This window comes from Meles meles, chromosome 1, assembly GCF_922984935.1.
Source record: "Meles meles chromosome 1, mMelMel3.1 paternal haplotype, whole genome shotgun sequence".
In the NCBI taxonomy this organism is placed as follows: Eukaryota; Metazoa; Chordata; class Mammalia; order Carnivora; family Mustelidae; genus Meles; species Meles meles.
In genome coordinates, this window is record NC_060066.1 from 99,364,505 (window position 1) to 99,380,004 (window position 15,500).

The following is a 15,500-nucleotide window of genomic DNA, read 5'->3' on the forward strand; positions in this document are numbered from 1 at the left end:
ACTGAGGGTGGCCAGGGGGTGGGGGTAGGGAGAGGGTGGTGGGGTTCTGGACATTGGGGAGGTTATGTGATATGGTGAGTGCTGTGAAATGTGTAAACCTGGCAATTCACAGACCTGTACCCCTGGGGCTAATAATACATTATATGTTTATAAAATAAAAAAAAATTTAAAAAGTAACTAACTGGTTGTAATGACAATAAGGATGGAAGAAACAGAGGACAAATAAGGGATATAGAAGCTAGAATGATGGAAAATAAGAATGCTGAACAGAAAAGAGAAAGAACTATGGATCATGAGGTTAGACTTAGGGAACATAACATCTCCATCAAACATAATAACATTCATATCATAAGAGGCCCAGAAGAAGAACAGAGGGAAAAGGGGTAGAAGGTTTATTTTCAGAAATAATAGCTGAAAACTTCCCTAATCTGAGGAAGGAAACAGATATCCAAATCCAGGAGGCACAGAGAACTATAAAAATCAACAAAAGCATGACAACACCAAGACATATGGTAGTTAAATTTGCAAAATATAGTGATAAAGAAAGAAAATCCTAAATGCAGAAAAACAAAAGAAGTCCCTAACTTACAAGGGATGACTGATAAGGCTAGACAGAACTCTCGACAGAAATATGGCAAGCCAGAGAGAGAGTGGCATAATATATTCAATATGCAGAATGGGGAAAACCTGCAGCCAAGAATAGTCTATCCCACAAGACTATCATTCAGAATAGGAGGAGAGACAGTTTCCCAGACAAACAAACAAACAAAAAAAAGGAATTCATGACCACTAAACCAGCCCACAAGAAATATTAAAGGGATTATTGGAGTGGGAAGGAAAGACCAAAAGTGGCAAAAGATGAGAAAGGAAGACAGAAAACCTCCAGAAACAAAACAAAAACATATAATAAAATGGAACTAAATACATATCTATTAATTTAAAAATTCATATCTATGGTTTGTCTCCCTCCCAATCCCATCTTGTTTCATTTATTCTTCTCCTATCTCCTACCCCCCCATGTTGCTTCTCCATGTCCTCATATCAGGGAGATCATATGATAGTTGTCTTTCTCCAAACCATAAATGACTCTTAATCTCACAAAACAAACTGGGGGTTGCTGCGGGGAGGTGGGATTGGGGGAGGGGGAGCGGGCTATGGACATTGGGGAGGGGAAGCGAACCATAAGAGACTATGGACTCTGAAAAACAACCTGAGGGTTTTGAAGGGTCAGGGGTGGGAGGTTGGGGCAACCTGAGGGTTTTGAAGGGTCAGGGGTGGGAGGTTGGGGGAACAGGTGGTGGGTAATGGGGAGGGCACGTTTTGCATGGAGCACTGGGTGTTGTGCAAAAAGAATGAATACTGTTACGCTGAAAAAATAAATAAAATGAGAAAAAAAAATAAATAAAAATAAAAATTCATATCTAATAATATCTGAATATAAATGGACTAAATCCTCCAATAAAAAAGCATAGGGTGTCAGAATGGATAATAAAAAATTAAACCCATCTATATGTAATTCATAAAAGACTCCTTTTAGACCTGAGACATCTACAGATTGAAAATGATGGAGTGTAGAACTATTTATTATGAAATTGGACATTAAAAAAAAAAAGCCAGAGTAGCAATACTTGAATCAGACAAACTAGATTTTAAATCAAAGACTGTTAAAAGAGATGAAGATGGGCACTATGTAATAATAAAGGGGACTATCCAATAACATCTAACAGTTGTAAATATTTATGCCCCTAACTTGGGAGCAACCAAATATATAAATCAATTAATAACAAACATAAAGCAATTCATCGATAACAGCAATAATAGTAGGGTTTTTAACACCCCAGTTACATCAATGGTCAGATCATCTAAGCAGAAAATAAACAAAGAAACAATGACTTTGAATGACACACTGGACCAAATGAACTAAACAGATATGTTCATAACATTTCATCCCAAAGCAGTAAATGCTTTTTCTGCATCGATTGAGATGACCATGTGGTTCTTCTCTCTTCTCAGTGATTTGTTCTATCACATTGATCAATTTGTGAATGTTGAGCCACCCTTGCATCCCAGGGATAAATCCCACCTGGTCATGGTGGATAATCCTTTTAATGTACTGTTTGATCATATTAGCTAGGATCTTGTTTGAGAATTTTGGCATCCATATTCATGAGGGATGTTGGTCTGAAATTCTCCTTTTTGATGAGGTTGTTGCCTGATTTGGGGATCAAGGTAATTCTGGCTTCATAGAAAGAGTCTGGAAGTTTTCCTTCTGTTTCTATCTTTTGAAGCAGCTTCAGGAGAACAGGTATTATTTCTTCTTTGAATGTTTGGTAGAATTACCCAGGGAATCCATCAGGCTCTTATTTTTTGGTAGGTTTTGATCACTGCTTCAATCTTGTTACTAGTTATTGGTCTATTCAGATTATTAATTTCTTCCTCTTTCAGTCTTGGAAGTTTCTAGGTTCCAGGAATACATCCATTTCTTCTAGATTGCTTAACTTATTGACATATAGCTGTTGATAATAATTTCTAATGATTGTTTCTCTTTTCTTGGTGTTAGTCCTTAGTGTTAGTCATGATCTCCCCCCCTTTCATTCATAATTTTATTAATTTGGGTCCTTTTTCTTTTCTTTTGGATAAGTCTGGCCAGTGGTTTGTTGATCTTATTATTATCTCAAAGAAACAGCTTCTAGTTTTGTTGATCTGCACTACTATATTTCTGGTTTCTAATCCATTGATTAGAAATCTTGTTTCTAATCTTGTTTCTTTTCTCATAAATGGGTTAGTTTTAAACTTTTGTTGATTCTTTAGATCCTTAAGATATAAAGACATTTTCTGTATTTGGGATTTCCTTTACTTTCTCTCTCTCTCTCTTTTTTTTTTGAGTGAGGCTTGGACAGTTATATATTTCCCTCTTAGGACCATCTTTGCCATATTCCATAGGTTTTGGATCAATGTGTCTTCATTCTTATTCAATTCCATGAATTGATTAAGTTATTCTTTGGTTTCCTGATTGACCCAAACATTCTTTTTTTTTTTAAAGATTTTATTTATTTGACAGACAGATCACAAGTAGGCAGAGGCAGGCAGAGAAGGGAGGGAGAGAAGCAGGCTCCCCACCGAGCAGAGAGCCCAATGCGGGACTTGATCCCAGGACCCTGGGATCATGACCTGAGCCGAAGGCAGTGGCTTAACCAACTGAGCCACCCAGGCACCCCAAACATTCTTGAGTAGAATGGTCTTTGCCTTCCAAGTGTTTGAATTTCTTCCAAACTTTTTCTTGTGATTGAGTTTCAGTTTCAAAGCATTGCAGACTGAGAATATGCAGGAAATAATCTCCATCTTTTGGTATTGGTTGAGTCCTGATTTGTGACCCAGTTTGCGGTCTATTCTGGAGAAAGTTCCATGTGCACTCAAGAAGAATGAGTGTTCTGTTGTTTTAGGGTGGAATGTTCTGTATATATCTTTGAGGTTCATCTGGTCCAGTGTGACATTCAAAGCTCTTGTTTCTTTGTTAATTTTCTGCTTAGATGATTTGTCTGTTGCTGAAAGTGGAGTGTTAAGATCCCCTACAATTAATGAATTCTTATCAATATTCTCTTTATTTTGGTTAACAGTTGGCTTATGTAGTTGGCTGCTCCCATGTTGGGGACATAGATATTTACAATTTTTAGAACTTCCTGCTGGTTAGATCCTTTAAGAATGATATAGTGTCCTTCTGTGTATCTACCTATTATCTTTAGCTTAAAATTGAATTTGTCTGATATGAGAATCACTGCCCCAACTTTCTTTTGAGGCCCATTGGAATGAAAAATTGTTCTCCATCCCTTCACTTTCAGTCTGGATGTATCTTTAGATTCAAAATGAGTCTCTTGTAGACAGCATATGGATGGGTCCTGCCTTTTTATCCAACAGGCAACCCTATGCCATTTTATGGGAGCATTTAGGCCATTCACATTGAGAGTGATTATTAAAACATAAGATTTTTCTGTCATCATGTTGCCTGTGAAGTCCTTGTTTCTATGGGTTGTCTTTGTATATCTCTGTTCTGTATCATTCTTGGGGATTTTCTCCTTTTATAGAACCACCCTCCCTTAATATTTCTTGCAAGACCAGATTAGTGGTCACATATTCTTTCAGTCTCTGCTAGTCCTGGAAGCTTCTTATCTCTCTATCTATTCTGAATGACAGCCTTGCCAGATAAAGAATTCTTGGCTGCATATTCTTATTATTTAATACCTTGAATATGTCTTGCCAGCTCTTTCTGGCTTGTCAAGTTTCTGTGGACAGGTCTGATGTTATTCTAATGTCCCTCCCTCTGTACCTAAGGAATTTCCTACCCCTAACTACCCTTAAAATGGTTTCCTTGGTTTTAAGATTTGCAAGTTTTACTATTACATGCCTGGGGGTTGATCTGCCCTTATTGATCTTGGGGGATGTCCTCTCTGCCTCTAAGACACAATTACTTGTTTAATTCCCCAGATTAGGGATGTTCTCAGCTACAATTTTGTCAAATATATCTTCTAGTCTTCTCTCTCTCACCCCGCCCCCTCAGGCATCCCAATAATTCAGACATTGGAATGTTTCATTGTCTCGTTTATTTCTCTAATTATTTTTTCATGGATTTTAAGCTGTTTGCTCTGGGCTTCCTCCTGCTCCTTCTTTTCTATCAGTTTGTATTCAAGATCACTAATTCGTTCTTCTGCCTCATTAACTCTGTTAGAGTATCTAGATTAGATTATGTTTCATTGATGGCATTTTTAAATTCTGCCAGATCTTCTCTCACTTCTGCCCTTAACTAATCTATGTTGCCATTAATAGTTTTTTCCAGCCTGACTATTGTCTTCATAATTGCTCCCTGAAGACTAATTTCAGACATCTTGTTTGGATCCATATCCATTAGATTTGCTGGAGAGGCCATTTTCTCTGGGTCTTTTCTTTGTTGGGATTTCCTTCTCCTTGTCATTCCATTGAGTTGTGTTGAGGGGATGTATAGCTGAAAATATCAACCACTATCCAGGCAATGTGTGTCCTGGAAAGTTTTGGAGCAATCAGAAGTTACTGCCAAAAAGAAGGGGGAAAAAAAAACCAGCCAAAATGAGCTCCAAGAGTAAGATTTATAAAGTACAAAACCAAAAACAAACAAACAGAAAGCGCAACAAGAGAAAAAGAAAATAAAAATCAAAGTAAAAGAGTGGGGGTGATGGGAAGGTGGTTATAATCCCTCAGTATGGGTGGGGAAGGGTATTTCAGTTCTTCCTGGGTTTATCTTGTTATCTTTGTTAGAGAACTCAACTTTCCAGAGTTACAGGGAAAGTAAAACTGGTATATATATGAAGGTACTATTGAATAGGGAAAAAAGGACTACATTGAAGCTTATATCTATATCTATACATATACATATATATATATATATATATATTTAAAAAAAGAAAAAGAAGAAAATTATATGCATGAAAAACTTGAAGTTAAAAAGTTACTATGGAATATGTTGTATTAAACATGTAGTTGAAATGGTAAGTAGGTAAAAAAATAAAAGAATAAGAATCATGAAAAAGAATTTTTTTAAAGAAGAGAGGAAAAAAGTGTACCTAGGAAATATACAGGCTGTGAGACAATACCAGGAGCTTAATATACTGTTTTCTCCTGGTATTGGGGTTTTACAGTTCTATGGGGACCCTGTAGTTGTTGTCCTCTTGTTCTTTCAGTTTATCTTCCAGGGGAGGGGCCTGCCACATTGTTTTTCAGTCAGTCCTGCTTGGGCAGAGTTGCCCTGCCCCCTATCAAGGGGCTGGACTCCATGGAAACTGGTATTTCAGGCTTTTGTTCTCTGGAGGCTTTTGTTCTCTGGTGCCTTTTTTCACCTCTGGACTGAAGATCCTTTGCTTCTGTAGAGATCCAGAAATGTATAATGTTCCATCTCCAGCTGATTTCATGGGTGTTCAGAGTGCTTTCTTGTAGATATTCAACTCAATTTAGGGGACTGGTTGAAATAAGCTCCCCTACTCCTTCTCCATCATGCCCCTTCTTAACTTGTACTTTACATCTACTGCAAAAAAGTCCTCTTAAGAAGAATTAAGTACCTAAATGTGAAAGGCAAAACTAGAAAACAATTAAGAAGATAATATTTTCATGATCTCTTGGTAGGGAAAGATTTCTTAAACAAGATAAAACTTTTGTACAAATAAATACACTATAAGAGTAAAAAAGAATACCAACAAAATGGGAGAAGATATTTGTAACATATAACCACTCGCACACACACAAAAAAGTTTTATACAGAATATTTTTTAAATTTTATTAATCAATAAGAATGAGAGACAACTGACCCAATTAAAAAATATACTCAGATACTTGACAAAGAGAAAATCCTAATGGCTAATAAATATATAAAAAGCTTCTTCATTGCATTATAAAAAAAGAAATGGAAGCTGATGCCACAATGAGATAGCACCATACACCCACCAGACTGATGAAATATTTAAAGTCTTAGGAGAGTTGACAAGAAAGTGGAACAAAACAACTCTAATAACTTGCTTGTGGGAGAATAAATTAGTACAACACTTCAGAAAATAGTTTGAACATCTGAAAATATCAATATTTTATGACAGAGTAAACTTACTCTGCACTGCTAGGTACACATACAGAGAAATAAATGTAAATGTGTACCATTGTGCATGTAAAAGAATGTTGACAGCACCATAGTTCATAATAGCCAAAAATACAAATCAAATGTCCATCAACAATTAGCGAATAGATTGATGCATATTTTAAAATAGAATACCATGCAGCTACAAAGATAAACTATAACTACATGTCACAAGATTGATGAATACTATGATCATTATGTTGCAGAAGCTAGATAAAAATAATGATAGGTTATACCTATATATCAATTTTCAATTTTAGAAAAGCCAAATTTATATGATAAATTTTAAAAAGCAAATTATTACTATAAAAATGAGTAGTGTATTGGTTATCATTTGCTGCATAACACATCATTGTCAAATTTAGTGGCTAAAAACAGCAAACATTTATTATCCGATAGTTGCTGCAGATCAGAAATCCCAGTGTGTCTTAGATGTGAGCATCTCAGGGGGTCATTCAAGATGTTACAGGGGCTGTTGTCATCTCAGGGTTGGACTGGGTCAGGATCATCTTCCAAAGCCACTCATGTGATTGTTGCCAGCCTCAGATCCTCAGTGGCTACTGAGTGAAGATATCAGTACCTTGTTCCATGGACCTTTTCATAGGGCAGCTTGCAACATGGCAGCCAGCTTCCCCCAGAGCAAGGACTAAGAGAGGGATAGGGAAGAGGAAGGGAAAGGAACAACAGAAACCACAACCAAACCTAATCTCAAAAGTGGCACATCTTGTCTTTCCTGGATTCTATTGGTTTGAATCAAGTCAACTATTCCAACTCACACTGAAGGGAAAGAGATAACACAAGAATATGGATAACACTGAGAGCCATCATAGAGGCTTCCTTACCACAGGCAGTTACCACTAGAGGGAGAAGGAGTCTTGTGACCACAAAGTGAAAAAAGAGACAAAGGATGGCTTCTGGGATGTTGGCAGTCTTGTATTTCATCATACATATGAAATTGTGTGTGTGTGTATGTGTGTGTGTAAAACACTCTTCAGTATGTATGTTTTAATTTGCCCCAAAATGGAAAAGTAGGAAATCACATATTGTACAGTAAAATCATAATGGAAGCCACATTTGAATAATAAAAAATTTTAAGCATCTTTATACCTAAAATCATTATTTAATAAATTAAGACAGAAAATTTGACAATAAGCATAACACAGTGATGAGATCACTGCATTCCTTACTCTATAAAGACCTTGTATAAATCAATTACCAAAAAATACTAAATACTAAAATCACTAAAATAGAAAAATAGGCAAAGATATAAATAGCTCTTAGAAGAGAGTATACACAAACACACACACACACAAAATACCAATAAACATATGAAAACGTTCATTATTACTATGAAAGGGGAAAAATTACAACAGAAACAAAACATGCATGCTTCTTAAATTAACAAATATTAATATTTTGAAAGACAGCTCCCACTGGTGGAGAGTATGTGTTGCATCAAGACTCTTGTACCCTCTATTATGGTTATGGCTATGTTTATCAGAATGATATATCAGGATTTTTCAAATTCAAATTGCATGCACTATTCTTGAACATTACTCATTTTAAGATTTAAGTAATTTAATTGTATTATATAGGATTTGAAAATTATCAAATGAAAATTGATATCCTATAGTTATATCTTCATTACCATGCAACCAGTATCATTTATGTTCATTTCCTTGCAAGATTTTTTGAAATGAGTGTTTGACATAGCTGTAATTGCAGTCTACTTAGTTTTGATTTTCAGTCAATAGTATATAAATTTTTTACATGTTGCCATGTATTTTATTACCATAAAATGTTCCTTGGAACAAAAATAACATGGTTTATTTAATTATTGTTCCATTTTGAACGTTTAATTTGTTTCCATAAATTCTATTCTTTTTCAATAATGTTGCATAAACATCCTTCAAATAACTGTTTCCCCCTTTATTAGATGATTTCTTTAATAGAATTTATGAAATGGGGTAAGTCAATAGTGTTTTCTCAATGCTTAATACATCTAATTAATTTTTAAATGTTTGGGTTAATTTATAAAGTCATCAAGGAAAAATGAGAGTTAATTTAAGTGCATTTTGACAACCGTGGGGATTATTATTGAATGTGATCTTTTTTCTAAATTAGTGATGCAAAAGAGCTCCTTTTACCCGGGCTTCTGATAAACTTTAATAGAAACAAATGTGAGTTAGCCTTGCTTCTCCCAGTTAATATTCCAGAGCCAGCTTCAAATTGTCTGACACAAGAACAATTAGAAACAGAATACCAACACTGAAGAAATACAAACAATTCTAAGAGAATATTATGAGCAATTATATGTAAAATAATTAGACAATCTGGAAGAAATAAAGGCATTCTTAAAAACATATCAACTACCAAAACTGAAAAAGGAACAAATAGAAAGTAGAAGGAAATAGAAAAACATGAATAGACCCATAACCAGCAGAGAAGTTGAATCAAAAATCTCCCAAATTACGAGTCCAGGGCCAGGTGGCTTCTCAGGGGAATTCTACCAAACATTTAAAGAAGAATTAGTACATATTCTTCTGATACTGTTTCAAAAAATCGAAATGGGAAGAAAATTTCCAAACTCATTCTATGAGGCCAACATTACCTTGATCCCCAAATTAGACTTAAAGCCCATTAAAAAGGAAATTACAGACCAATATCCCTGATGAACATGGATGCAAAAATTCTCATGAAGATACTAGCCAATAGGATCCAACAGTACATTATAAAAGGATTATCCATGACAACCAAGTGGGATTACGCCTGGATTGCAAGGGTGATTCAACATCCTCAAATTAATCAGTGTGATACCCCACAGTAATTAAAGAAAGAACAAGAACCATATGACCCTCTCAATAGATTCAAAAAAGCATTTGACAAAATACAGCATCCTTTCTGGATAAAAACTCTCTGCTGTATAAGGATAGAGGGAACATACCTCAATACCATAAAAGACATATATGAACTACCAACAGTGAATATCATCCTCAATGGAGAAAAACCGAGAACTTTTCCCCAACATCAGGAATATGATAGGGATGTCCAGTCTCACCACAGTTGTTTAACATATTAATGGAAGTCCTAGTCTCACCAATCAATTTGACAACAAAAAGAAATAAAAGGCATCCAAATCTGCAAAGAAAATAAATTTTCACTCTTCACAGAAGGCATATACTCTATGTAGAAAACCCGAAAGACACCACCCCAAAATTGCTAAAACTCATACAGGAATTCAGCAAAATTGCAGAATATAAAATCAATGCACAAAAATCAGTTGCATTTCTATACACTAACAATGAAGCAGAAGAAAGTGAAATCAAGGAATCGATCCCATTTACAATTGCACCAAAAACCATAAGACACCCAGGAATAAACCTAACCAAGGAGGCAAAGGATCTGTACTCTGAAATCTGTAGAATGCTTATCAAAGAAATTGAGGAAGACACAAAGAAATGTAAAAATATTACATGCTCATGGATTGGAAGAACAAATATCATTAAAATGTCTAGGCTACCCAAACCAATCTACACACTCAGTGTAATCCCTATCAAAACACCAACAGTGCTTTTCACAAAGCTAGAACAAACAGTCCTAAAATTTGTATTGAACCACAAAAGACCCCAAATAGCCAATGTAAATGCTGAAAAAGAAAACCAAACCTGGAGACATCACAATTCTGGACTTCTAGCTGTATTATAAAGCTGTAGTCATCAAATAGGATAGTACTGGCACAAAAACAGACACATGGATCCATGGAACAGAAATGGACCCTCAACTCTACAGCTAACTAATCTTCAACAAAGCAGGAAAGAATATCCAATAGAAAAAAAGATAGTCTCATCAACAAGTGGTATTGGGAAATTTGGACAGCCACATGCAAAAGAATAAAATTCGACCACTTTCTTATACCACACATAAAAATAAACTCAAAATGGATAAAAGACCTAAATATGAGACAGGAATCCACCAAAATCCTAGAGGAGAACATGGGAAGCAACCTCTTTGACTTCAGCTGCAGCAACTTGTTGCTTGACATATTTCCAGTGGCAAGGGAAACAAAAGCAAAAATAAATTATTAGGACTCATCAAGACTAAAAGCTTCTGCACAGCAAAGGAAACAGTCAACAAAACTAAAAACAACCCACAGAGTGGGAAAAGATATTTGCAAATGTCTTATTAGATAAAGGGCTAATACCCAAAATCTATAACAAACTTATCAAGCTCAACACCCCAAAATACAAAAAACCCAGTCAAGACATGGGCAGAAGACATGAACAGACCTTTCTTCAAAGAAGGCATACAAATGGCCGACAGACACATGAAAAAAAAAATATGTTGGAACAAATGTTCCAACATCACTTATCATCAGGGAAATGCAAATCAAAACCACAGTGAGTTACCACCTCACACTTGTCAGAACGGCTGAAATTAACAAGTCAGGAAACAACAGATATCAGTGAGGATGTGGAGAAAGGGAAACCCTCCTGCATTGCTGGTGGGAATGCAAACTGGAACAGCCACTCTGGAAAACAGTATGGAGCTCCCTCAAAAAGTTAAAAACAGAACTATCCTATGACCCAACCATTGCACTACTAGGTATTTATCCAAAGGATATAAACATAGTGATTTGAAGGGACATATGCACCACAATATTTATAACAACATTGTACACGATAGCCAAACCTTGGGAAGAGCCCAGATGTCCATCGACAGGTGAATGGATAAAGAAAATGCAGAGCTATATATAAATATATAGCTCCACATTTCACATATATATGTATAATATATATTATATAAAATTATTAATTATTAATTATTAATTTTATGAATTTTAATTTAAATTTATTAAATTAATTTAATTTAAATTTATAAAATTATTATTAAATAATTTAATATATAAATATTATTCAGTCATTCAAAAGATCTTGACATTCATGGCAATAAGGAAGGACCTATAAGATATCATACCAAGTGAAATAAGTCAGAGAGATACAAATACTATATGATTTCACTTACATGTGGAATCTAAAAAACAAAACAAATGGACAAACAAAACAGAGACAAACTCACAAATATAGAAAACAAACTGATGGTTGCCAGAGGGGAGAAGGGATGGGAGATGGACAAAATGGGTGAAGGGGAGTGGTAGCTAGAGACCTCTAGTTGTGAATGACTAGTCACTGGTATTGTAATAGCATTGTATGGTGACAGATGATAGCTACACATGGGGTGCACATAACATATTGAATTGTCAAATCACTATGCTGTACACCTGAAACTAATCAACTTTGTATGTCAACTATAATTTCCATACACTACGTAATGATAATAAAAAATAAAGCTTCCTAATAAAATCTCTTCTATTTTTTTAAGATCTTATTTATTTGACAGCGAGAGATCAGAAATAGGCAGAGCAGCAGGCAGAGAGAGAGGGGGAAGCAGGCTCCCCGCTGAGCAGAGAGCCCGATACAGGGCTCGATCCCAGGACCCTGAGATCATGACCTGAACTGAAGGCAGAGGCTTAACCCACTGAGCCACCCTGGTGCCCCAAATCTCTTCTATTCTTAATTCAAAATTTGAACTTGATTTTATCAACAGATTATTTTGTAGACATTAAGGCACATTTTATTTTATGTTTTAAAATTAATATATAATGTATTATTTGTTTCAGGGGCACAGGTCTGTGATTCATCAGTCTTACACAACACACAGCATGCACAAAAACACATACCCTCCCCAATGTCCATCACCCAGTTACCTCATCCCTCCATCCACCTCCTCTTCAGCAACCCTCAGTTTGTTTCTTGAGATTAAGAGTCTCTTAATGGTTTGTCTCCCTGTCTAGTTTCATCTTGTTTCATTTTTTCCTCTCTTCCCCTATGATCTTTTGCCTTGTTTCTTAAATTCCACATCAGTGAGTGAGATCATATGATAATTTTATTTCTCTGATTGACTTATTTTGCTTAGCATAATACCCTCTAGTTCTATCCATGTCACTGCAAATGGCAAGTTTTAACTTTTCAAAGCTGTGTAATATTCCATTTTGTGTATATGCCACATCTTCTTTATCCATTCATCTGTTGATGGATAGCTGGACTCTTTTCATACTTTGGCTATTGTGGACATTGTTGCTATAAATATTGGGGTTCAGGTGCCCCCTCAGATCACGTTTGTATCTTTGGGATAAATATCCAGTAGTGCAATTGCTGGGTCATAGGATTTTTACTTGGAATAACTACATGCAACCTCTAATCAAGAGCTTTTAGCAATGCTGCCTTCACTTGACAGTCATCACCAAAGGGAAACTTTCACAAGTTGGTGATAAAAAATACAAAATTATTTGTACAATCTTTCAATGACTTATAACAGTTAGAATTATCTTTAAAGGACCTAACATACTTCTCTTTGTTTTTTTCAATAAGTGAAAGGTAGAGTTTTCTATGATAAAGCTAAAAGATTAGCTTTTGAAGGTGACAAAATGATTTATACCAAGTATTCCAAAAAAATAATAAAGTCTAGTTCGCATAAATCACCTGATTGCTAGAAGAGTAAATAGTTTGGATGTCGCTAGAGGGGAGCTATGACTATAAATGCACAGAAATATCTCTGTGCATTTGTAGCCAAATCTCTATGAGGACCTAGGCCTGGAGTTGTACTCACCAGGGGCCCCCACCAAGTTTCCTCCCTCTTACTTGTACCAGTCATACCTCATATTACACACCACCTTCTTAGATATCTGGAAGAAGACTTTCTCAATAGTTATACACTTGTCCACATTCACCTTGGTGCCCTATGCAGCTGCGTACTAGAATCCACATCCAGGTGTCAGAGTTCCTCATTGCCCACCCTCAGCACATGATGGTAGACAATAAGCTTCAGATATTGTTCATCATGTCACCATTCAGTGACAGAATGGTTTATCATCAGATTTTGCTGTATTTGGATCACCCTCCAAAGAACCCAAGAATAAGCAACACTTAGCAGGAGATGAAAAAACCAAGAGTTCTCATCATCATCTTGACAGTTAGGAGACAAATTTCTCAAGGAAAGTCTAAATATAATTTATGGAACAATGTTTGGGAATGCCTGAAAATACAGAGGGATGGATTCTGTACTCTAACAGGGAACCAACTCTAGTTCTGCCATGTATTAGCATTGAGGCTTTAGAGAATCTACCTAACCCAATTCTTTGAAGTCATTTTGCAATCTGTAAAATGTAAGAGAATGGAATATAGCAGGGAGCTGGGAAGACAAATTAGGGAGGAGACAGAGAGGGAGGGAAGGATATGTTAGGAAACTAAATTCTGCTTTGTTTAAGTTTCTAGTGTGTAAGCAAGAATAGATATTGTATCTAGAGATCTGTTCTAGGATTTATTCATTTTACAAATATTTATGGTTATCAGGCAAAACAAAAAAATTGTGTCTTTGTGGGAACTTAAATTCTAACTTCAGTTGGTATGTACAGATTACAAGCTAAAAAGTAAATAAGTGAATTAAAGGGTACAGAGTAAGTACAAAGTAAAATTAATCAATGAAAAGAATAGAGCACTGACAAATGGAAGGAGGAAGATCCAGGAAGGCCCAACATGTAAGCAACAACTGGGAGGGGCTTAGGAACAAGCCACATAGAAATTTGGGAAAGAAGATACCAAGAGGACAAACCACAAATGAGGAGGCTTTGCAGGGAGTGTGCCTGCATGTGGGCTAGAACAGAGTTACTGATGGAGAATGTTGGAAAGGAGCACACTGGGAAGTGACACCAGAGAAGGCTTAGCTGAGCTTTTATACCTAAGAGATTGGTTGAGAACACCAGGGGAGCAGGTGCAAAGTGAGAAGAAAAGAGGGTGAAGGATTGAGTCCTTGGACGTTTTAATATTAAGGAGTAGAGGAAACTAGGAGAGCCAGCAAAGGAGACTGAGAAGGAGCAAGATTGAAACCAAAAGAGTGACATCCTAGAAGTGAAAACAAATTAAATATTCCAATAAAGTGGAGTGATCCCTGAAATTCTGCTGTTAAATGAAATAAAATGAGATTTGAGAACATCATTGCACTTACCATCATGGAGATCATTTTTTTCATAAAAAGAGCAATTTAAAGTGAGTTCAATAAATAATGGCATAAGAAAAACTGGATACAGTACATATGAACAGTCCCTTATTAAGAGAGCGAAGTGAGGCAAAGAAAGGGGGCAACAGCCTGAGAGGTTGGACCAAGAGAGTTTGTTTTCAATGGGGTGAAAAAGCATGTGTGAAAGTTGATAGAAATGATGAGGTAAAAACTAGTGGTATAGGAGAGAGAGAGAGAACTGGTGGCTCAAGAGTTTGCATGGATGGAAGGAGTGGGATCTAAAGTGCAAGAGCCAGGATGGTCTTAGTTAAGAACAGGCACTTTTCTCCTCCAGGAGCAGCCAAAGAGGACAGGTAAATGTGCGCAAACGTAGCAGGCAACGTGGCATTGTAGGAGGAGCTTGGTGGCCTTCTTACCAGAGAGACTCTGGGGGGAAGCCATTGTTGAGAATGGGAACAGGGGTTTGGGAGAAAAGGCTAAGATACCATAACCATGTGGCAGGTTACTGGACTAGGGAAATGGGGTAGGATTTTTGGACAGTGTGGAGGGTCCATTGAATTTAAAGTGAGATCAACCAGCGGGTCAATGTGATCTGAGAATTTGCATTTGTTTGTTTTATTTGTTTTTTTTTTAATATAAATTTATTTATTTTATTTCAGCGTAACAGTATTCATTGTTTTTGCACAACACCCAGTGCTCCACGCAATACGTGCCCTCCCTATTACCCAACACCTGGTTCCCCCAACCTCCCACCCCTACCCCTTCAAAACCCTCAGGT